Source organism: Miniopterus natalensis, chromosome 16, assembly GCF_054644295.1.
Source record: "Miniopterus natalensis isolate mMinNat1 chromosome 16, mMinNat1.hap1, whole genome shotgun sequence".
NCBI lineage: Eukaryota > Metazoa > Chordata > Mammalia > Chiroptera > Miniopteridae > Miniopterus > Miniopterus natalensis.
The window spans coordinates 17,745,661-17,768,222 of NC_142096.1; positions in this window are offsets into that span (position 1 = coordinate 17,745,661).

Sequence of the window (22,562 nt, forward strand, 5' to 3'; positions counted from 1 at the left end):
CAGAAAGAGATCCCTCTGCTGTTTCTTCATCCCATGGAATCTGGGCCTGGCTCTGGTGACATCTGGACATGGATTCTAGACCTGCCAACAGAGATGGGCCCGAGCAGAGGCTGAGACACACAGATCTCTGATACATTAGAGCACTTAGATTCAGACTTGCTCGAACCACTTTACCCCCAGTTTTTTTCAGTTACATGGTCTTTTGTTTTGTTTAAATCCATCTAAATTGATATTTTTTTCTTTTTAACAAAAAAGATTTGACTATTGAAGATGGTCGTAAAGACCCTTCTCCCTGTTTTTTTAAGACTGCATAAGGCCTGTGTTTTCTCTTACTTCCAGACTTTTGCACAAGGTATTTCCTTTTCGGGGAATTCCTTTCTTTTTCTTTGCTTGTATAATTCTCATTCATTTTCCAAAAATCAGCTAAGCTTTTACCTCTCCTGGAAGGCCTCCCCTGACTCCCCAGGCTCCCTGATCATGACACTCTCACAGCACTTACCATATTACATCTTCATTGTCTGTATACTTTTGGGGGACATTCTCTAGGTTACATCTCCGTAAGGCCGGAATCTTGTCTTTTCATTATTGTATCTCCAGAATCATACATATTCTCTCACATGTATAAAAGTACAATTAAAGCCTGAAAGGAAGATAAAAGAGAAATTATTATTTTGGTTTAATTTAAATGTGATCATGTATATTGGAAAGTTCATTCCCTTTGATTAAATCATAGAGAATGAACTCTCTTTTCCTCTCTCTGAAATAAATAAAAACATATTTTTTAAAAATTTCCTTGAATAATTCATAAAGCAAGTAATTCAAATACTGACAAATGGGAGTTGGCAGTATATTACAGTGTCAATTTTGTATGTTTTAGAAAAAAAATTCTCTAAACTTCCCCCCCTTTTATTAAAATTATCAGCTCAGTGTTTTATTACTGAAACCTATTTTTAGAATAAAATTTTGTTCATTGTATTAAAAAAAAGAAAAAAAAAAAAAAAAAGGACATATGACCTGAGTAGACATATCTCTTTCTCTTTTTTAAAATAGCATTTAAGGTTTTGCCCCCCCGAAAGTCTTCTTGTACAGGATGGGGCAAAAGTAGGTTTACAGTTGTGAGGACGGGAAAGTTTATTCTTGTATTATTATTTATTAATTATTGTATTATTTTCCATATGAACTAGAAACCTACTTTTGCCCCACCCTGTATGTGTCTCCTTATTCTAGTAAATTTATTTGAAAAGCCCTCTTAAGAACTTTCATCTCAACATTTCCTTTTTCAAATAACATATAAAAATATTTAGATAAATTGCTAAACATTTTAAAAACTAATTTTACTTCCCATACTATCATTCATTAATGCTGGTTACTGTGAACATTTTAGGTCAAACTTGGAGGCTGAGGTCATATAGCTATTTGTTTTTTAAAATATCTATTACCAAATTTTTGTTTAAGATAGTGGAAAACTGAAAATACCATACTGGAATTGTTTTTGAGGCCAAATTAAAAATAACTCAATTTATGTGATATTGACAAAGAGGCAGAAGAATTTGGAAGTATTTCTCTCCATTTCCTCTTGATTTTTTTCATACTTGACATTCTTTTTACCCCAGCAGAGCAGGCTCACATCTGCTGTGTGTTTTGCTGTTATTGATATGGATGCTCCAAAGTCAACAGGTGTTTTCGGATGTCCAGGTTTTTTGTATTTCCTTTGGATGCATTCCAATGCTGGGTAAAGACAAGTCTGGCTGATCTGGCTTATCTCTTTCATAGGACCAATGGCTAGAAGATGCCGAGGCCCTGTTGCCAAGGAATTCTCAAGTCATCACACTTACAGGTTTGTGTTCCAGATAGTGTGTGTTGTATGATGTACACTGTGGCAGTGTCTACATGGAAACTGACTGAAACATTTGATTCAATATCTAGGAATTGTTTTTAAAAGGAAATAAATATTGCACATGGTAGTCCTTCTTCCTTGATTTCTTACTAAAGTTTTGGTTGGGAGATCCACTGAGAATTTGAAGTTTGAATATATATTGTTATATATATTGAATATATATAAGTTATGAACATATATTATACAAAACACAATAGATTGTTCACATTAGAAAGATCTGTCCTGAAGGCCAGCCAATTTATTTCTACCATGAACTAGTCATATTGAAAGAAAAATCCTAACCCATCAGAAAAATAATCAAAATATTAACTATAAGAAGACCTGCATGTTCACTGAAATAATTTCTTGTGCTTAATTACTTTTTTTTTTTTAAACATGTTTGGATATTTTACTACATGAAGCTTAATTACTCTAAAGTCTTTTTTAAGTTGTAGTTATTAAAGAAGATCTTTCTAAAGCAGGAAAAGATTTTTGGTGTATTGTTAAAGTAAAATATGGTCTATCCACAGTAGTGATTTGGGGAATTTAAGCATTTTTCTCACACTCCTAGTGCCCATCCCCCTTGCAAGCTCAGAACCCTAAACTTCTTTTTTACATAGGGAATTATTTTACTGAATTGCTCAGTGACAATCAAATTGGTTTTTCTTTCATAAGTACAATCAAAGACTTACAACTTTTCTTATGAATATCAAAATTAGAATGCATTTAAAAGCCTAATTTCAGAGGCTCTTGCCAAGAGTTCTGCTGAGAGAACTAAGAGAACTGGATCCCTCTCCTTTGATATTTGAGCCAAACTGAGGCCAGTCCACATACACACATGTGAATTACGGAGAACAAAACTAGATGGGGCAAGACACTGACACACTTATGGTGAGCACAGATTAGATCCAGGAACATTTATTGGGGATAAGAAGTGACATAAGCTGCAGAATAATTTGAAGAGAGGGAAATGTTCTTGAGGTTTTTATATTACCGTTTATGAGAAAGTTCTAGCAGTTTGGGATATGTTTCAGCAAAAGGCAGACATACTTCCAGTTTTCTTATTAATTTTTGGCTGTGACCAGCACTATCTCTATCTGGGCTGCCTTTAGAACAAATCAACAGAGAGAGAAAACAGCCCCTTGAACTGAGTGCTGCTCTTGGTGCTCGACCTCCTCCTTGTCTTGGCCGGTTCTTCCTAAGCCATAGCAGTCCACCCACAGCTCTGCAAATGTCCCTCCCAGCTCAGCTGCTCTCACTCCCACCCAACCTTATCATCTCTCTATAGTGGGGCAGGCCAGCCCCTCTGTTGGGGGTCTTTTCCCCAGGGACCACCAGGACCGTGGCCTCTATCCACTGTCCCTTCTTCTCCCATCCTCCCTTGCCTGTGGCACCTACCACGTTACCGTGGCTTTAAATGGAGTCCTGAGCCTTGTCATCTCTTGGTCTTAGTGACCTCTCTTAATGCCTTAGTGACCTGCCCAGTCACCACCCGTGCCAAAGTCTGACAGTTTATGCCTCTTGGAACTTTAACATTCCTCAGAATTACTTTGATTGTTCAGAAAAGGTCTGTTTTAGCTAATCTCTTATCCAGCTGAATAGTGCAATCTGACTGGGTTGGGTTGGGGATTATCCCTAATTGCTTGTTTTAGAGAAAATAGATCACACAGTAGTAGAGAAATCCATTCTTGTGGGGTGAGAACTGCGATCCTCAGATTCCATAGCTACCACTAGTTAAGGGCTTCTTGGATGAAAATAAAAGTATTTGCCGTTGAAAATAATAAATACCACAATGAGGTTGCCAGTGTCCCTTAAGTGTAATCCAGGTCCTTACCAGGGATCGTTTTCAAGCACACTTGCACCTCAAATCTCCATTCTGTTTTGAATTCACAGACGTGTCCCAACAGGCATATTCCATGCTGTCACTTCTCTTCTGTCCCTTCCAAGCATAGGACACCCCTCTACCTTCTGCACTGAGAACAGAGACTCTGATCTCCACAAGTTCAGACAGAGTCAGGCAAGGAGGAAAAGCGATCAGACTGTCCTCTGATGCCTGGGAGCCCTTGGGGACACTTGGAAGCAGAGGAATTGCTGTCCTGGAAGATTGCAGCATTTTGTAACATCTTCTCCCTTTCTACTTCCAAACTCCTTTATCCACTAAACTTATCAAATCTGATAGCCTACAACTCCTGATTTGTATTGACTTCTGAGAAATAAGGAAAGACTGTGGAGAGTCTACTGAGAAACTGCTGGAATGAATTTCCTTATCAAGAGTGCTTATCAGCTCAAATATGCCACTGCTCTCCTGACAGAACTGCGCGTTTTCAGGGCATCCCTTTTCTTTTCTGTCTTGTGGGGTAGGTTTTTGTGTTGTGTTTTTTTAAATATATATGAGCAGGTATTTAAACATACGTATTTTCCAGGTTATTTTATTTTAGTGAAATAACTAAATAATATTCAAAGGGAGGAAATCAATTAGCATTATCTTAAAACATACCTAAAATTTATTTCTGAGCCCCAAGTGTTGCCAGCACTGGTTAGCTGTCCCAGGTCTTGGAACTGGAATGAAAGGAAAGAAGGAAGGAAAGAAAGGAGTAAAACCAAACTGTGCCCTCAGAGAGCCTCCTAGTGACATTTTAACCAGCCTCTGTTACAGACAGCCTCCCTGGGAGCAGCTTTGATGTGGAGTGATTCATTCTGGTGGTTGCTGTATTTACTTTTGTGAACTGTGTTCCCTCCAAAGGGTAGCTAAGGATACAAGAGAATGACTTGAAGATTTACCTTGTTTAGTTAGAGGTTTGGTTTGAAATCTGCCAAAGTTAACACACGGGTGAGTACAAGGGCATAGAAAGTACCAATCTTGGTGAGTTTTACAGGGGCCTTGCTTTGTCTCGAGTGTCCTGCATCCAGCATCGCATTAAATCTCAGCACAACCAAACGAAGCAAGCACCTTAATCACCTACTGTGAAGATGAGTGTAATTTGCCCAGTGTCACACACAGTAACAGCAGGGCCAAGGTTTGAGGTTAGACTTTTAAACATTGTGTTTCCTAAATAATGCCATTCCTCTCTCCCTGGCTCCTTTCCCCCTGTGTTTCTAATGCATTATTTATTGGAACTGGGAAGCACAGGCACTGAGTTGCTTCTCACTGGACATGATCTTGGCACAGAAATTATGGATAGACGGTTGAAAACTGCCCCATCCCCACCTACAGCCTAGGTGCCGGCCTTCCACTCTTCCAGATGTGTCGTGACTGGGAAAGCACACCAAGGGAATGGCGGGGCCAGCTCTCCCACATTAACCCTGCTTCCTCTGCTCCTCCAGTTACAGTCCTTCCTGTTGGTGCAGCTCATTCTTCAGGTGTTTTCAGTCACCCAGATTCCTCCAGTCCGCTCCCTTTTTGCTTAGATTCCTAGAAATGGAATTGCTGGGTCGAAAGGCAGTTGCATTTTTAATATTTTGAGGTAACTCATAGCGCTTTCCACAGTGGCTCCACCAATCTGCAGTCCCACCAACAGTGCACATCCTGGCCTATTTATTGATGGAGCCATTCTGACAGATGTGAGATAATATCTCATTGTGGTTTCATTTGCATCTCTCTGATGATTAGTGCCTTCGAGCATCTTTTCATATGTCTGTTGGCCATCTGCGTGTCCTCTCTTGAGAAGTGTGTATTCAGGCTTTTTGCCCATTTTTTAATCCGACTGCTTGTTTTTGGGGTGTTGTTTTATAAGTTCTTTATAAATTCTGGATATTAACCCCTTATCAGTTGTATCATTGACAAATATGTTCTCCCCTTCAGTGGGCTGTCTTTTCATTTTGGTGATGGTTTCTTCTAAGGTGCAAAAACTCTTTAGTTTGATGTAGTCCCATTTGTTTATTTTTTCTTTTGTTTTCCTTGCCTGAGGAGATATGAAATTATTTTAACATTGATCATAAACCTACACATATTTTAAAATGGAAAAGTTTAAATGATGTTTAGGAAATACTAAACATTATTTAAATTTTATTTGAAAACCTACAGGCAGGAGTGTGATTTCAACTAGCAAAAAAAGCATTACAAATAAGTCCCCCTACTCTCTAGGTTTTTTCCTCCTAATAATTAGTGGTATTGCTTGGTGCCACTGTATATAAACACAAATCCAAGCCTGAGCCTTGAGACTGAAACTGAGCATCAGCGATTGGTTATGAGGTAGTTATCCTCATGACCTGGAAAAAATATATATACACATAATATAAAAATATACACATAATAAATATATTTATCAAAAACAAAAACCAATCAAAACCCTAAAATTATTATATTGCATAGAATCCATAAATTTCCAAGAATGTCTGGGGTTTTAAGGCCTACAAATCCTACTTTAAAAACACTAGATAAGCATATGAATTTATTCAATCTACCTACCAAAGCTCTCCTGCCTTCAAGCAGTTCCCTGTGGTGTGATAAAAAAATATATAAGTATCCTTGGCATCTGATGAAGTCCTGCCAAGAAGGGCAATAGTTTCTTGTAAAGGCTAAATAAATTACCAAACCTAAACTGCTAAAGATGAGAAGCAAGTTTAAAAATAAACCAAAAAATTTTTAAAATGGACCAATAAAATCTCACTGTATTTGACTGGAAATGAATTCAGCTGAAATTTAAAATGCCTAGCTTTTATCACTAGAAGGAAAAAAGTTGTGAAGAAATTTCATGTACTGATTGTATCCTTGGCCTTCAAGGGTCATCTGAATTCCACCAGGAAAGCCTTTTCGTTTTGAGTGCTGGGCAGCCTAGATCTGTGAACATGTCCCTTTGGTACTAGTTTAGCTAAAAGCTGCCTTCACCTATTGTCAATTTGAACATGACTATGATGAAGACAGCCCATTTTCCCTCAGTGATTTGATATTTTTTCTAGAGATTGTTTTTGTTTTCCAGTGGGAGACATTACAGTTATGTATACTATGGGCAACGTAAAATTGAATGAAATCCTGTCTAAATGTCTAGCACCACCTATCGGTAGTCAAGTAAACATTGATTTTTGGTGACACATTTCCACTAAAGAAGTGATTTCCATAATTCATTTTTTTGACTCATGTGTACATATGCATACTTTATGATGACTATTGTATTTAAATGATGATGATAATCATAATTGTTGAATTTTTCTAAGTTACAGTTTGTATTATTCAGTTCACAATTCCCTAAAAGCAGCACATGCAGTGACAGTCTACTTATCAAAAGTAAAACGAAAAACGTAGAGATTCTAGAGTACAAGGAAGAAACAATAACATGACATCTTCACATTTTGCTTTGTATATTTTTCTTGAAATACATATATTCACTCATAACACAAAATAATCTCACTATGCACTCACTATGTCTTTTGAAACAGCCTTTGGATTTCCCCCCCTGACTTCAAAGAATTTGAAATAATAGTTATTTAAATTCAATTCCTTATCTGTGTTAAGAACAGATGGGCCACAAATTGTGCTGAAACAACTGGATTTCCACATGCAAAAGGATATAAATAAAGTTGAACTCTACTTCACACTATAATAACAAAGACTCAAATATGGTATATACATACAATAGAAGAGTAGGGATAAACCTTGAAAGCATTATGCTAGGTGACATAAACCAATTGCAAAAAGACAAATGATTCTACTTTTAGAAGGTAGCCAAATTCATGGACTGGAAGTAAAATGATGGTTGCCAGAGGCTGGGGGAAGGAGAATTGGGGTGTTGTTTAACTGCTATAGAGTTTCAGTTTTGCAAGATGTAGAGATCTGGGTGTTAGTTGCACTACAGTGTCAATGTTCTTAACACTACTGAACTATTAAACACTACTGAACACTTAAACATGGTTAAAATGGTAAATTTTGTTACACACATTTTATTACAATTTTAAAAATTAAATAAAATTCTAAGAAATGGAACATAAATATAAGAGCTAAAATGATAAAATTCATAAAAGAAAACATAGGTGTAAATCTTCATAATCTTGAGTTAGGCCATTGTTTCTTAGATATGACACCAAAAACACAAGCAACCAATAAAAAATTGAACAAAATAGACTTCATCAAAATTAAGCTTTTGTGCTCCCAAAGACTCCATCAAGAGAGTGAAAGGACAACCTGGGAGGAAACATTTGCAAATCATGTATCTGATAAAGCACTTGTAAAAGAATATAAAAGGAATTCTTACACTCAATAATAAAAAGACACCCCATTTTCAAAATGGGCATAATAGACATTTCTCCAAGGAAGATACACAAATTACCAATAAGCACATGAAAGATGCCATTCGGGAAATGCACGTCAAAATAACAATGAGATACCATTCTTACCCATTAGGAAGGCCATAATAAAAAGATTGGTAATAACAAGTATCGGCAAGGATGTGAATAAGTTGAACCTATTGCTGGTAGGATTTTAAAATGGTGCAGCCACTTTGAAAAACAGTCTGGCAGTTTCTCAAATGGTGAAACATAAAGTTACCTTATATGGTCTAACAATTCTACCCCAGTAGAACTGAAAACACGAGTCTGCACAAAAACCTGTATACAAATGTTCATAGCTGTATTATTCATAACAGCTAAAAAAGTAGAATCAAACCAAATGTCTATCAACTGATGAACAGATAAGTAAAATGTGGCATCACCGCACAATGGAATATTATTCAGTCAGAGAAAGAAGTGAAGTACTGATATCTGCTACAACATGGACGAACCTTGAAAACATCTTGCTAACGAGAGGAGCCAGTCATAAACGATCATACAGTGTGTGATTTCATTTATACGAAATTGGCAAAACTACAGAGACAGAATGCAGAGCAGTGATTTCCTAGGGCTATGGAGGTCTCAGAGGAAATGAGGAGCGACTGCTAAAGATTTCTTTTGGAGGTGATGAAAACATTTTAAAATTGATTGTGGTTATAGTTGCAGATATCTGTGAATATACTGAAAGCCATTGACTTGTACACTTTAAAAGGGTGAATTGTATGGTAAGTAAAATACATCTCAAAAAGAGCTATAGTAAAAAAAGAGCAGATGGATCACTGTCATTAACTTGTGACATTGATTAAAGTAAAGGTTTAGAATGGGTCAAACTAGAAAGAGAAATTGATGAACACTCTTAATGGTATTAAGGTATATAAAATGATTAAAGTTTAGATTTAATGAATGTGAGGTTACTATAGTGTTTTATAGATTGAACATTTATTTTGGCATAGTAAATAATTTCTACTAAAATTGAAAATAGACACATTGTTCTCGTCATTCTTTATCTCCCATACTCATTTTTTTTTTTACAAGGAACATGAATAAGTTTCTTAAATCTAGAAACTATCCCCCAGCTATGACTACCATCCCTCTTCCTGGGATTGTCTTTGCTATATGTTAATTACCTAAATACACAAGCTGTTATTTTCATTCAGAATGTGAAAAATACCCCTAGGTAAACTCATTTAAAAGGTGACTCCTTCTGCATTAGAAGCTTAAAATATCCCGAAGGCAAGAAGGCTTCACCATGCTTAGGTCTTCAGAACCAACCAGGTGAGAATTTCCTCAACTGCTTGGTAAAAATTCTATTCATGGACATTACCATAAACCAACCCCAGCCCGAGGTGATTTTTATGCATAATAGAATATGGAGGGTTAGAAATATTCTACCTCCCAAATTCTCATTGCCACGTGGAGAATTATAGAATTCCAGAATGTGAAAACTGAGAGGCACCAGAGTCATCTTGTGCAACCTCAAATTTATTGAAGAAGAAACAAGACGATTAGTCCAAAGCCATACAGCTAATTTGTGCTCAGTTGTGGCAGAATTAGGTTGATTTGGTACCACTGAATTACATGTGACATCCATACACCATTAGATGGAACCTTGAATCTTAATTGTAAATATAAGGAGGGTGATCTAGAGAAAAAAGGAGTGAAATAGTATATGAGAAAGGGGTCACTGCAGAGATGATTTTTTAAAATTTTCTTTGCCACAGCTGTTCTATATTCACCCACATGAATTTGAAGTTCAATGTTTAGTCTCTAAGAAGATTTCATGCTATCTCTTAAAATATTATGAATGTATGTTAAGTAAGAAAGCTTACTTACTTCTGTATTTGTAGAGTTGACTATATCTCCTTTACTTGTTGGGTGCTTGTGGCTCCCTATTAAGAATTTTCTAAATGTTGAGGTTTTTCAACGAAACAATTCCACAAGATAGTTCCCACCTTCCCTCGCTCCCTCCCTCCCTCCCCCCTCCCCTCACTCTTTTTCTCTCTCCCCCCATCTCCACCTCCCCACTCCCTTCCTTCTGCTGGCTCTGGAAATTGGCCAGCAAGGTTATTTATGGCTCTTAGTTCACAACACACCTTAATAATAAACAGGAGCAGTTTCCCTTTGTTTTCAAATTTCAACAGTACAGTAGTTAAAAATTGGCTCCCTTCAGAAAACTCTTTCTCCAAGTCTAATGTGCTATGCCATGTGTATACATGATTAACCAGTACAATACGTACAGCAAAGAAACCAGGTGAGAGATTTATTGATTCTGGCTGAAACAAATTGAAAAGTAACCTTGAACACTTTGTGAAGTCCATAATGAGTTCCACAAATCAACTTTGGAGCCAGTTTAGCATGTCCATTTAGTTGAGGCAAAGAGCCTGTGTTTGATCTAACTTAATAAACTAATCCCAGTGTAAAAAAGTAGGTCAAAATGATGACATTCTAAAATTCAAAGTTGGTTGTTGGTTTTTTACCAAGAGAAATGCATTTATTTCAAATAGGTTAATGATTTGGTAAAAGATGTTATTTTGTTAGATATTTTGGGGGGGGGGGTACCTTTTACTATGATAGATTGTGGGATGAATAAATGTCCCCATTTCAGAGCTGATTGCAAGTAAACTAATGAGTTGATCCTTCCAGAAAGTTTCTGTTGAGTCAAAATTTAATTTGGGACCCTGAAGAAGACCATAGAATTATTTAGTGTAGTTGATCTTATCAAACAGAATTCTGTTCTACTGGTATTCCCCTATTTGAGCTAAATAAGTTATCTGACAGTATTAAGAGGTTATTGTCTTCTGAAATTAAGTGTAAGATTTAAAAAAAAAAAAATCAGAATAATCAGAACAGTATAAAGAACAATAATTATGTGACCCTCCACCAATTAACTTTTTGAAATTAGAAATGGAGAGAATGTCTGTATATAAGCACATACAAATAATTAGATAGTAGAGGCATAATTTTAAACTCAAATTATTTGTTGTTGATGTTTTCTGTTGGTTAGTTTGTTTTGTTTGGGAACCATAAAAGGAATCTGTCTTTCCTTGCATCTTAAATTATATTAATAATGTTTTCTGTTTATGCCAAGAATTATCTGATTCTATAGAAGTAAATAATTCCATTTTTATGGGAAGATCAAATTAGGTTCAAGTGGATAAAAGGTAAATCATCCATTTGGTCATCCATATATCTGATTCCTTAATGACGCTTCAGGCCCTCTTTTTCTGGCCAAAAATGAAAATGACTAAGTTCTCCAAAGTGTAGGATAATAAAAGAACCAAAAATAAGTAAAAGTTCTTTCTGACTACAATGAACTACTTGTTTTGGTAGGGGAAAAACACACCCCAGATTTCAAAACTGAGTAGTAAGCCCTTGGTTTTGCTTACCAGTAGGATTTATTTTCTCTTCCAACAAAGGTTTTCATAAAAAATATTTCTCCTCGAGACGGGAAGAACAAGTAAGATGTTTAAACAGCAGCTGGGAAAAGCATTTGCTAGCCCTCAGGCTGGTAGAATGATGCGGACATCACCCACCTGGTGAAGCCTTGCTTTACAATGAATCAACAGTGTTCTTGCACCCAAGCAGAATTCTCTAGCAATTTCCACATTATGTCATGTTGCCACAGAAACTCGTGCTTAAATTTGAAAACATTCTGGTCAGTACACAGTTCAATTTGTGGGGAAATAACGATTCTCTTTGTAATTTTGAGTCCTCAAGCACCTACAGAAAGCACAGAACTGGTGATGTGCCTTTTAAACCATCTGTAAAGTTATTTACTTTCATATGTAAAAAGATGAAATATTCATTACTGATGATAATTTCCTCCTACACGAATATTTTTCAAGCTCACCTAAGCCCCAACCTTACTTAGTATCATTGAACATTAAGCAAAATTTTTCTGAAACATTTCATCAAGTCCCAAAATGAATAAGTGAGAGAGAATGCCTGTTAAAACTACATTAAAATACACATTAGAAAACAGAGGGTTATATGTTAAAAATTCTTCCCAGTCCTACAATCACATAAGTGTCATTTTTAACTTAATCAAGGTAAACTTACCTTTCTTTTTAAAAAATTCATCAGTATTCCTGCTACAAACCTTAATTGCCATTTAAACTTAATAAGGCTGAGAGAGAGGCTGAAAACTCATTTTACCCATTCCAGCCAGGAAGGTGGAAAGAGAGGAAATATCTCACTTAGGATTCTAAAGTAGATTTGTATAATGCTTTAAACAGAAGCTCTTTCAAAAGTACCCATGAATTCAAGTTGAAAATAAAACATAAAACAGTAGATAAAGTTTAAAATCAAACTTGCAGATGTTAAAATTATCTTATGACTAATCATAAATCAATTAGTTTATGTGCTAGCACATTTTTCAATTAACTACTCTGGTGAGATGATAATCCACTTACTGTTAATGTGGAAATGCACCTGAGTGGGGTAGGGAGAGGGAGAGGGAATGACATCCTGATTGCTGTTATCTAAAGTGACTGCACCTTCCAACCAGTTTTTAATTTCAAACAAACTTTTAATATCTATCTTTCCTAGATTCTATTTTTTAAAATAATAGCTTTAATGAGATTTCATTTACATACTGTATAATTCACCCATTTAAGTGTACAATTCAGTGGTTTTTAGTAAACTTAGAGTTGTGCAATTATCACTACAATCAAGTTTATACCATTTTCATCAACCCCAAAAGTAATCCCATACCTTTTAGCTATCACTCCACCCCTGCTCCTCTATACCCACCACATCCCGAAGCAACCAATAATCTATATTCTGTCTATAGGTTTACCTGTTCTAGACGTTGCATATAAATGAAATCATGCAATTTGTTGCCCTTGGTGACTGGCTTTTTTCACTTAGCACAATGTGTTTTCAAGGTTTAATGTCCAATTAAAAAACAACAACTGTCATTTGGGAATGATTTCAAACTTACCAAAAGGTTACTAAAATAAAAATAGTACAAAAAAAACCTACACATCCCTCATCTATATTCATCTACTGTTAATGAAATGTTGAAATGTTTTCAATGTCTTTGTTACTGCAATAATAAATATTTTTTTAAAAATTAATTTATATAATAAATGGTATGCTTATAAATAATTTGAATTGTCATTTTGAAACTTAAAATTACTTGAAACCCAGAGGTTAATCTAGTGGTAGATATATATTTGATATAGGCCAGCTGATTTTTTATATGAGTCCAACAATGCATGAAATTTTAAGAGCTAGCAACTTAAATGAACTAAAATAAACAAGCACACAGGAAACAGCACTTAAGAAGGCCAAGAAGACACCAAGTCTTTTTCTATCATTCTTATGAAACTGGAACTAAAATCAATTAGTAGTTATTAAGCACCTTATTTTGTGTCCCAAAATGATATAAAGAAGAATACGACAGGAGGTCAATTTGAAAAAAATTAACTGACTACAATATACTGTGGCCTGAACTGTTAACAAAAATTATTAAAAATAGCTATTAAATTCATAAATAATTATTTCTGGGAGGAAGACACTATGGCAATTACAGAAGCAGATGTACCTCAAGAAAGCTTTGAGCCATAATTTTTGCCCTTTGGTGAAAGGCATTAAAGATGGCCCAGGCTAAATCTGTTTTGTGAAAAAAAAGTGATAAGATGAAGTAAGATCATTTCCTCAGGAAAAAAAAAAAAATATTTTAAACAAATCATCAGAGGCTAACAACCTAAGATATCTTTTTACTCGTTTGCTTTGCCAACTGTTAAGCCATTGACGCCAATTCAACACCAATAGGAATCCCCAATTTGCGGTCCAGTGAAGAAGGAAACTTAATTCAGTGCAAAACAGCTCAAATGTGATACTGCGTGACTATGAGAACAGCACAGCTGTGGAACAGCTCAGTGTTTCAGCTCAATCATGATACAGCACAGCTGTGGCACAGCAGGGCTGGGAGGTGGCCTGCGGTCCAGGCAGCTCTCTAGCTAGACAGCTCTGCTCTGCTCTGGAGAGATGCCTTCAGTGTTTTAGCTCCAGCCTCCAAAAGGCAATCTTTCAATCCTCGGTGAACAGGGTACGTGCACCCCCTGAGCCAGAGGGGAGCTATTTATAGACAGAGAAGTTGCTACTACATCCCTTAGCCACCCCCCCCCCCCACACACACACCGTGGCCCTGACTGGGGCATCCTCATGCAAATGAGGACTCCAAATCTTCACAGTTTCATTGGTCCAAAAAGCACTGTCCTGATGGGTCAGAACGGAGTGGCTCTGATCCTCAGTGCAGATGCTAAGGGTGTGGGGAGATAGCTGCACAACCCTGATCGGATGGGGAAAGTCTCAGTCCCACAGGCTGAATGAAACACAATTACAGGGACTCCTTTCCAAGGAATGGCTCAGGCAGGAGCACAGCACAGGTAGGCAGTTCAGCGCAGGCTTCGCCCTGAAGTGTGGTTTGCGTGAGGCCCCTGTTGAGAAATGGCTGCTAGGCTCTGCTTTTAAATTGGAGCTCAGCCACCAGGAGCCCTTCTTGGTAGGTATTTCCTTTCTCAGGGTCCACAGCTTTTTAGGAATAATAGCATTCAGGGTACTCTAAATTTAAACTGGCGTACATTACAGTTTTCCTCTGTGTTCCAACAATTCTATTGTTTATCATTAACAATTTACTCCTTTTAATGTGTTAAAGCAATGTTTTCCAGGATCACCAAGATGTTTGTAATACAGATTCCCAAGGCCCTCTCCCAATGGAGTAGAATCTCTGTTGGGAGGAGTCTGGGAAACTGGAGCATGCTCTCCTAGGAGTTTATGATAATAAACTAAATTTAGGATGCTGTGTTACCATATTTGTTATCCAAACTTAGTCTATGGACATAGAAAGTATCACTGCAAAAATACTGAAAATCACATTGTCCTAAGTTCAAGCCAGGCTGGGATGTTCATAGTAACTTAAGGAAACTGGAGTACTCCAAGTAGTGGAGTAATAATACAGTGGTTAATAGGAAAGTGGTAGAATCAGGCTTTTTGCATGAATGAAGCCATGTTAACAGTGTGGAACAGTAGAAAAAGCATAAATTGTGGAATCAAAGATTCCAATCCTTCCTAGATTTGTGACTCTAGTGAGTCATTTCATCTTTCTGAACTTCATTATCCTCCTGTGAAAAAAGTAGACCGTAAAAAAATCTAACTAGTAGCATTATTTTGAAGATTAAATTGAAGTATATGTATAAAAATACTTTGTGAGGGACTGTATAAATATTAATTATTAGATCTTCCAAAACTACAAATCACTTTCAAAATTTGTATCTTTGAAAAGCAATACCAACTTTTTAAAAACCAACATACCACTTTAAATATACTGTGCAAGTTCATTATATCTGAAAATAAATCTACAAAGGAAATCATTTTTCTCCTTGGTGTGTTACTCCATGTTTTAGCAGTTTGACAGTGTCACAATTTTAGATCTCCTTACAGAAAGCTCTTGCTCTAAAAGAATTGAAGGCATTTGCTGATGCCCGACTTAAAAGAAATCCCACGGCTGTGTGAAATAGTAAAATAAAATAATTTAAAGAGCATTTGAATAAGGTTATTTGAAACCAAGAAAGCTATTTATAAAGAAATTTAAAACTGAGGGGGTGACTGGACCATTTCAACATCTCTGAAAGTGTGGCAAATTGCGATCTAGAATGAAAGACATTGTGGGTAAACAGTTTAAGTATATGCCTCGAAAATACAACTCTCATCAATTTACAATTTAAAACCCTCTGTCTGAAGAAAAGCCTTACTATGCTAGTAATATATAAGTAATTTAAAAAAATCAATATTTTCTTATATGGAAATATTTCCCATATATAGAAATTTGCAACCACAGCTCTTTGTTAATGATGATGATAACAAAAGGAAAATGGGAATTAAAAGAATTTTTGACGGCCAGAATTCCAGGAGTACTTACAAAGTTAGAAGTTAGCATGAGTTGGGGGATGGTGTGAGGAGAGTTTGGCCAAAAAGCCTGATCTCATTAGAAAGACAAAAGGCACCCGGAGTGAGCCCACCCCACCTACAGAAGCAGCACACTTAAACGGGTGTTGTCAGAGCGCTAAATGCTTTAGGTGAAGGAGCCCCTGAACTATTAGAAAGTTCACTTCATTTTCTCTGCTGGTAAAAATGGAGTGTGGGAGTACCTGAGGTTAATGATATAGGTTTCAATTTTTGGCAGCGAAAGAAAGAATTCAAATCCATGACTTAAAAGCTGGTGATTGGAAGATAAGGTTAATCTGAGGTCCGATCCTCTTTGCCACCAAGGTGCTTTGCAATCCTTTCCCCTCTTCTCCACCGTCACCAAATCCCAGCAGAGGAACTGAACGCATTCCCATCTCCACGCACCACGGAGGCGGAGGCCCGCAGGGTCTGCTCCTGGCGCAAATAAGCTCGTATTTCAGCAACAAATACTGTCAACAAATGGCTTACTGTTGATTGAGTGCTTGTTAATGGTAGAAGTTTTCATCTAATATCACTGTTATGACCAGTTTGATATCTCCTTTAAAATAATAATAATAATAACAACGACTAGGAGCCTAAAATATCAAAATGAGAAAAGGGCTGCTGGTCTTTCAGTGAGAGGCTGAGACCTAGGGCCTGTGCCCTGAGGGGTGGGCCTGCCACCTGTCTGTGCCTGGCCTGCAGGGAGGTAGAGAAACTGCAAATGCAAGTAAACTGGTTGGAACTTTGGTAGCAATTGGAGAGTAATTTGATGCCTGCTGAACCTTATCATAAAAAATGGAAGCTTGTATTTTGCATAAAATACAAAAAAATTATTTTACTTTTCTAGCAATTTGAGGTCGTTTTTCGTTGTTGTATTTTAAAAGTTGTAATATGTGACAGATTGGAAATAAAGGAAAAATCTGATCTTTCCCCATAGTTTGAGAAGCCCTGCTTTACAGAACATTCATTTTCATCAGCATTTCAATTTATCATTTAGGAGTAATTTTCTCCCTAAAAATAGTGACCTGGGCATAGAGGGGGTGGGTAAGGGGCAAGGGCGCCTGCCCTCAGATCTCCCCGTTGTTTGCCATGGGCGTAGGGATCTTTCTTAGTCAACCTGCAGGTGGCTTGACAGAGATTCCTTCTTCCCAGCTCCCGGCTCCAGGTGATAGCTGGGGTCTCATCCCCTCAGCAAACACCTTCAAAGAGCTGGCGGTAGATATGAAGTGGGCAGGAAGATTGGCTCTTTCCAAACAGAGGGAGATTGCGGAGGGAGAGTAGGTGAAAATCATATTCTTAATCACAAACAAACACAATTAACTGGCAACTGGATTAAGCTATCTAATCAGTCAAAATTATTTAGAGGCTCTTATAAGCATGGCCCTTCTTTTGGAAGGTCTCAGTTACTCAGTGAGATAATAGTCTGTTAATGAAACACATGTCCATAGGGAGCATTCCTCCTCTTAAAGTGACATAATGAAGCTGCAATAAAAGCAGTAGAAGACCTAAGGGAGGGAAGGGCTTTTTTTTTCTTCTAAAGAAGACACAAAAATGCATAGTAAACAACTAACCAGCAGTCAAAGTGTTTTGGAGACATAGGGGAAATTCTTTAATGATCTTAGTCTCAGGCAATCTTTGTTCATTCAACTATTCTGCTGAGCTCCCATGAAGTAACAATCACTAACTGTTCTGGGCACAGGGATACAGCAACACGCATCACAGAAAATGTCTCAGGAAGCTAGCATTTTAATGGGGAGAGGGCTAGACAATAAACAAATCTAAAATATGATGAGAGCTTTAAGAAATTATAAAGCAGCTGAGAGACCAGAGTGTGATAAGTTTGTCAGGGAGGTGGCAGACATTAGCTATTTTAGGTAGGGTGGACTTTCAGCATAGGTGTCATTGAGTGAGGGAGCTAACCATAAAAAATATTGGTGACCTTGTTGCCATGCAGAAGAAAGGGAACATAGGCTTTGAAGGGAAAAGAGCTTGGCGTGTTTTAGGAACAGACAGAGGCCAGTTGGTGAGAATATAGCATTGGAGACAAAGAATAGTGAGAGATGGGAGTGGAGAAATAGAAAACAGGCAGTTTATGTGGGAGCATATGGATAGGATATTTGCATATGATTGAACTAGAATTGGTGATTCTACGTTATGCATGTGCATCAGAAATGTTCACTTTTAAAATATAGTCAAATCAAATGCTAGGCAAAAGTGTTGAATTTATTTACATTAAGCCCTGACCTGGTAGCTCAGTTGGTTAGAGCATCATCCCTGCTGCACCAAGGTTTCAGGTTCCATCCCTGGTCAGGGCACTTACAAGAATCCCAAAGAATGCATAAATAAGTGAAACAACAAATCCACCTTTCTCTCTCTCCCCCCCCCCTTAAAATCAATTAAAATTTTTTAAGTATTTACATTAATTATCTTTATAGATATCTATCATAATTAACTTGTTAAATAGAATAAAATAATTATCGGAAAAATCAAATTAGCATAGACCCTTCAAATATTGAAGACTCAATCTGCTCAAAAATTAAAGCTTCAATTTGAACAACTGTACTAAAACCAAATTGATATGTTAGATCCATTTTGTAAGTTTTACTGCATACAATGACCCAACCAGTTAATGCATACATATCTGATTAATATTTGTTAAATCATTCATGCTTACAGTCTTGGCTTAACCAGAGGCTGCTCCTTCTAGCTCTGGGATGTTTTATCATCACATTTTCTGTGGAAAGGACTCAATATGATTTTTCTCCTTTCATTTTCTAAAGAGAGAAGATTTACCAAGGAGAGAAGAGCCTGCGATGTGACCTAGGCTGTCTACTGCAGCTGAACTTGTACCTGCTCACAGTCAGGGTTGCAGAGGCTGCCAGCAGTGCATCTCCTGAGCTACTTGGAGAGACAGAAGTCCTGGAAGATGCAGTTCAGGTAGGAGCTGGGCCTCATTTGGTTAGGGACAACATTAGAAATTTCTGTGCCAAGGGTCCTTCATTCATCTCTACCCATCGCTGTCTTTGTTTAATTCCTCCAAATGCCAGCAGGTCCTTCTTTAGCTATAGACATGGCATGGAAAGAAATTCAAAACAAGACCCACTGCAGTTACCAGCAAGGGTAAGCAAGTGGTCCAAGCAAGCAAGTCACCAATAACAAAGGCTGCCTACCTCCAGGGCTATCATGAGAATCAGGCAAGTAAATGTTAGTGAAACTGCTTTGTAAACTGTACTCTATGATTGTGAAGAAATTAATACTACAGATTCTGGCATTTAAAAATCCCCTAAGATAGAAATTTGATTATGCATTATATCCACATGCAAAATTTTCCAAGATTTTTGGCCTGGACTGCCATGTTGAATGAGTTCAGAAAAGCAATAGGACTTAATCCTCAGAAGAGGTGGGATTTCAGGTGCTTAATGATTGGAGACTGAACTCCTGGTGAAGGAGAGGGTGAGAGAGGAAGTGCAGGCCTTGAGTCAGATGACCACGTGGCCTGCACAGATGTATCTGCGATGAAAATTGAGTCTTTGCTGTGGTTTATAGAGATAATTCTTAGTGCCTTGCCTTGAGGGAGATGACCATATGACTCAATCAAAAAGGACAACTGTTATAGTGTCCATAAGCATTTATTAAATACCAATGGATATATAAGATGAAATGAACCAAAGACACTGTTGCTGTTAAAGAGAATTGACAAAGTTGTTGGCAAGATCCAAGAAATGGACAGAGAGGAAAATTTGGGTTAACAGGGCTCAACTGAAGTAGACCGCAAAGGAATCCAGCAAGGATTCCAAACATTTTCTCTCCCGTTTAGAAAATTTGGAAGCCAACTCAGGTACGGTTTTAAACTCTGATATGCTTGTGGCTAAAGCGGCACAGAGCTGTCGGGAGTGGTCTGTCCTATGATCTATTAACTTTGATCACTTCCATGATCACAGAATGCACACCTTGCCCTAACCAACCACCTGGCAAAACCCAGCCCTGCTGACTTGGGAAACTTGGCAAGCCGGAGTTCTGGGGGTGGAAAGGCAACCTATTACTTCTACTAGAAAAAAATATCTCAAAGCGCTTGACCTACTGATGTCAGCATCACCTTTACATGCCAGAAAAAAAAAAATTACAGAAGAACAGGCCCTTAGAACCCCCCCAGCTGGAAGTGAACAAATCAGGGAGGAAGACAAATGGCATTCACTGCATTGTACATTCCTCCGAGGCAGGGGCCGTGTCTGCTCTCCTTTGGGTGGGAGTGCAAGTGGCCGCGCTGCTGATAAGAGGCTGTCTGGTCAGTTGAGGATATAACTCTACAAGGAAAGCCTGGGCCTCTTCTAGGGTGGGAGTAAGGTGGGAGTAGGAGGTTAGCAGAAGGGGGTGACTGGAAGCCAAGGCACTACTGAAATTCCCTTTCAAGTGGGGATTGGGCAGGGCAGTGTGTGTGTGAGTTGTGACGAGCTGGCTGCCTCTCCCTTACACACACACACACACACACACACACACACACAGGCACACACACACAGGCACACACAGGCACACACACAGGCACACACACACAGGCACACACACACACAGGCACACACAGGCACACACACAGGCACACACACACAGGCACACACACAGGCACACACACAGGCACACACACAGGCACACACACACAGGCACACACACACACAGGCACACACAGGCACACACACAGGCACACACACAGGCACACACACACACACCCCTGACGTTCCCTAAACCAGAAAATAAATCAAGGGCAGAGCCCACGCTTCACACACTTCGGCCGGGCCCCGCGGCGCGGGGGGGCGTCTCGGAAGGAGCGGGCGCGCGGCCCCGCGCGGGGAAGTGGGCCGGGAGCAGCACATTTCCTGCTTGGCCTGCGCCAACCCCAGGCGGGAACAGGCGGGAACAGGGTTACGGTCGCGCCTTCGCCCGCCGCCAGGGCGGGGCTGGGCGGCCGGGAGGGGTCGGTGAACCGCGGAGGGATGCGGGCGGTGAGGGCCCGCGAGGCCGGACCCCTGGACGCGCGCCTCTCACCCTCCCTCGGAACCAGTGTCCCCAAAGCCCCTCTAGACGAGACCTTTTTCGGGCCCCGCTGGAGAAGCCGCTGCAGCAGAGGGGCAGGGCCCGGGCGCGAGGTGCGGGGGTCGAGGGGTTCGGGCGAGCAGGCGCTTCCCCGGGCGGGGCGCAGAGCCGCACGGGCCGCGGCGGCGCGCGGGTGGTCGCTATCTGGCGGCCACTCCCTCCTCCCCGCCTCTTCCATTCCGCCCGCGACCTTCGACCTCGCATCGCGGACCCACCGAGGACTGGCCCAAGGACAGGGAGGAGACGCCAGCGGTATCCCGAGGCGCAGCGCCGCCACCCAGCCGGCGTCGGGCCGCGCCACCCTACCTGAGAGGTGCGGGCCCCGGCCCCGCTGCGCCGCACCCGGCTGGGCTCCCGAGGCCGCCGCGGGCGCGCGGCTTATAAGTGCAAAGGCCTGATTGTTGTTCTTTGTCCAAAGGACACCATTGTTTATTCATCGGCCGGCCGCCCGGGCATTTCCCCGGGGCTCGCGGCGCGCACCGCCCTCCCCGCCCCCTCGGACTCGCCCTTCGGGGCCAACCCGCCAACAGCTGGGTGCCCGCGGCCTTCCGTGGGGACTGTGCGTCCTCCGTCTGACTCCCGCTTCCTGAGCATCGAAAACACAACAGCCTGCAGGAAGCCGCCCAGCCTTTGCCAGGTCTCTCGGGGGCCCGGGAGAAGCGCGGTTTTGAGTCCGGGTCTGAGCCACAGCTCGTCACCTACCCGGGTGATTTCTGCAATTTCTGCGCTTGCTGGCCAAGGTCCCAAGTGGTAACGGGCACAGTTTCTTGCTGCGCTAGTCGCTCCCTCACCCCTCCTTTGGAGCCCCAGGCCGGGCCTGGGGACCTTGGGTGCGATTAGTAGCCAGGAGCCCAGAGATCCTGGGCTGTGCCGTGTGAATGCACCCGGCCGCCCGCGCGAGCGGGTGCGCAAGGCTCCTGCTCGCCAAAGTTGCTTGAATCACCCCCGCCCCCCGCCGCCGCCCGTAAATCTCTCGTGTTGAGAAAAGCAAGGCTTGCAGGAAGCCACTCCGGATGTTTGCTGCGTTTCATGTGGCATTTGTGGCTGGCTCCGATAACGTCCCAAGCTCCACTTCCAACACCGCATTTAGTAAAGAGACGGAAATGCAGGAGTCCACACGCTGGGACCAGTTTGCGGGGCTGCAGGCCCCCAACACCCTTCCCCCTCCCTAAGTAGATGACAGATGAATGCTCATTAGAAGAAATTAGGTGTAGGTAACGGTATGTAACAGGGACTGATCTTGAGGAGCTATCACCATGCCTTCCTGGTAACTAGAAGTCGATTCCTGCTTTATGACAACCTGGGGAAATGCTGTAAGAAGTAGGGGAGGGGCGCTGAAGTCTGGAGTTCCAGCTGCAAGGATGCAGGGCTCCCACCTGGCTTC